The sequence below is a fragment of the Varanus komodoensis genome, unplaced genomic scaffold (assembly GCF_004798865.1).
Source record: "Varanus komodoensis strain SLA01 unplaced genomic scaffold, ASM479886v1 scaffold148, whole genome shotgun sequence".
NCBI lineage: Eukaryota > Metazoa > Chordata > Lepidosauria > Squamata > Varanidae > Varanus > Varanus komodoensis.
In genome coordinates this window covers 1-4,351 of record NW_025335431.1, presented here as the reverse complement: position 1 = coordinate 4,351, position 4,351 = coordinate 1, and positions in this window count along the sequence as shown.

The following is a 4,351-nucleotide window of genomic DNA, read 5'->3' as shown; positions in this document are numbered from 1 at the left end:
CTTTCTCCTGCAATTTAGTAGACATGCACAATACAATGCAGAAGTTGCATGATGAGATCTGTTGAAGTGAAAAGGTAGAGGAGCTCATGAGCACCTTTCAGGATGGAGATGGAGATGGTAGCTCTGGATCACAGGACAAAAGAGTCGGAAGGACCAGGAAGGCTATCAGCTTGCAACCCCTGCTGTTGCAGATCACCAATTTACACAATTCCACTCAGATGGCTGTCCGGGGTCACCTTGAATGTCTCCAATGTGAGATAGGCCACCACCTCTCTAGGTTCCACTGCAGCAGGTTCCACTGTCAGTCGGTATGACAGTGAGGAAGCTTTTCCTGATGTCTAGCCTGAATCTGGGTTGTCACAACTTGACTTGATTATTCTGTGTCCTATAACCTGGTCCGAGCAAGAAGAGATCTGGACCTTCCTCTTTGTGACAGCCTTTGAGATAACTGCAAATGGATATTTTGCCTGCCCCCTCAGTGTTCCCTTCTCAAAGCTGAGCATGTGATTTGAGCTCTGGGACAAAGATGACCAAGCACTGATGGGGCACATGATCACTCCCTCTGTAAGGCTGCAGTGATAGCAAATAATGTCTACATAAGGGCAACCATGTAGGCTTTCTGTAGATGGGTTTGACTTGGGCCTGGGTGCATCTAAATGTGCGGCTCATACCTCAGGAGTCCGGGCAGCAAGGACTTCCTGTTCCCACCCACAAATAGATAGGCTGCTTGACTGCAGGAATTACAACCTGAATTTGATCCCTCAGATGGTTGCTTTGGACAAACCTCAAACAGAGGATGACATTTCCTTGGGCAGGAAACACTGATCCTGCGCTGCAAGAAAGACTTCCACCCACCTCCAGCAGCTTGCCGCTCCATCGCACTGGAGGAAAGGGCCGCCGCGTGTGCACGCAGATGCTGGCAGACGTGCGCAGCCTTGACGTCAACAGAAGCCAGCTCCAGCGGCCAGTGCAGGTGACTTGCCCGCCGGCCCAGGTGATCGGGGGCGTGTGGTGCGCGACGGGGTGGGACTCGGAGGTGCCCTGTGGACACAAACCAGCCGCGGCGGCCGGGGCCGGCGGCCGAAGGGTGGTGGCCAAAGGGGGTCGCCGCCATTTGGGTACCGTTCGGGGGACGAGATGGGGGCTGGGCTGGCCATGGACTCTTGTTGAAATAGGCTTGCCTACTGCTGAATCTTAGGGAAGGGGAAGGATTTTTTTTCTTTTCTTTTTCTATCGTTCTTTTTTTTCTCCTCTTTTGAACTGCTTTATAATTTTACCCTGCTTTAATCAGTGCTTTCAGTCATCCCTGGCCATGTCGACCTTTATATATCCTGGGGAACACACGGGCGCTGCTATTGGCGTGGTCACGCGCAATGGTCGTTACACCAATAGGGGCTTAACGTGTCCACGTAGAAGAAGGATGGACAGATGGCTGACACCTGTCCCTCCTTCTGATCCTGCCCCGAACCAGAGGGCTCCAGGTAGCCTTGTCAACCACCCCTCGGGTCTGACGGTGCTGCTGCTCAATGCCAGGTTGGTCAATAATAAATCTTCCCTCATCCATGACTTGATTGTGGATGAGGGGGCTGACCTGGCTTGCATAACGGAGACCTGGGCGGGAGAGGGAGGGAATGTTGCCCTCTCCCAATTGTGCCCGCCCGGGTGTCTGGTTCAACACTGTTCACGCCCAGAATGGGGGGAGGGGGAGTCGCGTTGGTTTACCGAGCCTCCATCTCTCTCACGGGTCTTCCGGTCCCTTTGAGACCAGGGCTGGAGTGCCTCTACTTGGTGTTGGGCGAACGAGACAGATTGTGGATTCTACTGGTGTACCGTGCACCCTTCTGCCCAGCAGTCTCCCTATCTGAGCTGACAGAGACCGTCTCAGACCTGGTGTTGAGGACCCCAAGGATGTTGGTCCGGGGGGACTTCAATCTCCATGCTGAGTCTGGACTGACCGGGGCAGCTCAGGACTTCATGGCCTCTATGTCAGCCATGGGTCTTTCTCAACACGTCATTGGCCCGACCCATGAACGTGGACAAACTCTGGACCTGGTTTTCTCGACAGGGCAGGAAGAGGATGACCTGAGGGTGAGGAACTTATGTTTGACTCCCCTGTCATGGTCAGATCACCTCCTGGTGAGGTTTGTGCTCGAGAGCGGCCTCTCCCTCTATAAGAGTGTGGACCCGATTGTATGGGCCCACCCCCGGAGCCGGATGGATCCGGATGGATTCCTTAAGGCCCTGGGGGAGTTTCCGGCTGACAAGACTGGTGCTCTTTTCGAGGCTCTGGTCGAACTGTGGAACAGAGAGATGACCAGGGCTGTGGACACGATCGCTCCCAAGTGTCCTCTCCCACCGGGCAGAGCCCACTCTTCCCCTTGGTATACACCTGAATTGTGGGCGATGAAGTGGGTTGGAAGACAACTAGAGCGTAGGTGGAGGAAATCAAGGGATGAATCTGACCGAACACACTTGAGAGCCCACTATCGGGCCTATGCTGTGGCGGTGAAGGTGGCAAAAAAGTTTTTTTCCGCTTCCATTGCCTCCTCACAATGCCGTCCGGCGGAGCTTTTTCGAGTGGTACAAGGCCTGCTTCACCCGGGTCCTAAGGAAGATCCGATGCCACCCTCAAATGCCCGCTCTGACGACTTTGCCAGGCATTTCAGGGAGAAAATCGCTCAGATTCGTCACGAGCTGGACTCCACTAATGAATCAGAGGTCTCTGGGGAGATGACAATGCTACCGTCTGGTCCAAAATTATTGGAGGAATTTCAATTATTGCGGCCCGATGATGTGGACAAGGTGCTTGGACAAGTACGTCCCACCACTTGCCTTTTGGACCCTTGCCCGTCTTGGTTAATAAATAACTCCAAGCACAGGATTGGGACCTGGATCTTGGAAGAGGTTAACGCTTCTCTGAGGGGGGGTCGAGTGCCTGCCCCTTTAAAGGAGGCAGTAATACGACCGGTCCTGAAGAAAGCGTCACTGGATCCAGAGATGGCCACTAACTATAGACCTGTGGCCTACATCCCGTTTCTGGGCAAGGTGTTGGAGTGAGAGGTGGCGGGACAACTCCAGGCACTCTTGGATGAAACTGATTATCTGGATCCTTTTCAGTCCGGCTTCAGACCCGGGTACAGTACTGAATCTGCCTTGGTCGCCCTGTATGATGACCTGTGTAGGGAGAAGGACAGGGAGAGTGCATCCCTGTTGGTTCTTCTGGACCTCTCGGCGGCTTTCGATACCATCAACCATGGTATCCTTCTGGATAGGCTAGCGGGATTGGGGGTTGGAGGCACTGCTTTGCAGTGGTTCCGCTCCTATCTCAACGGTCGATTCCACAAGGTAGTGCTGGGGGACTGTCTCTGCGCCATGGCAGCTATGCAATGGAGTACCACAGGGCTCCATTCTATCCCCTCTGCTATTTAACATCTATATGAAATCGCTGGGAGAGGTCATCAGGAGGTGTGGGCTGCGGAATCATCAATACGCTGATGATACCCAGCTCTACCTCTCATTTTCCACTAATCCAGGTGAGGCAGTGGCTGTGCTGAAGTGGTGCTTGGCCGAGGTAATGGAATGGATGAGGGCCAACAGACTGAAGCTCAATCCAGACAAGACGGAGGTCCTGTTGGTTGGCGGATCGGGCTTCGGAGAGGGTGGATTTGACCTGGTCCTGAATGTTGCAACACTCCCTCTTAGGGATAAGGTCCGCAGCTTGGGAGTACTCCTCGACCCAGAGCTTTCTTTGGAAGCTCAGGTGACAGCGGTGGCGAGGAGCGCCTTCCTTCAGCTTTGGCTGATTAATCAGCTGCACCCCTACCTGGAGTACGACTGCCTGGCAACGGTGACACACACGCTGGTGACTTCCCGCCTAGACTTCTGTAAAGCGCTTTATGTGGGGCTTCCCCTGAAGACGGTCCAAACACTTCAATTGGTGCAAAATAGAGCTGCCAGGTTGCTGACGGGGATGGGGCATTATGCTCACATGACTCCAGTCTTCTGTCAACTTCACTGGCTTCCCATTGAAGCCCGGGCCCAATTCAAGGTGTTGGTTATGACCTATAAAGCCCTAAACGGCTTGGGTCCTGGCTACATGAACGAGCGCTTACGTCCATATATGCCCGACCGCCCCTTGAGATCTGCGGGAGAGTCCCTTCTCCGGGAACCCTCCATGAAAGAAATTAGGAGAGTAAGTACTCGGAGGAGGGCTTTCTCTGCGGTGGCACCCAACCTATGGAATTCACTCCCCAAAGAGGTCCGCCTGGCACCGTCGTTACTGGTTTTTCGGCGCCTGGTAAAGACCTTTTTATTTAAACATCATTTTAATTGTTAAAATATATGATCTGGC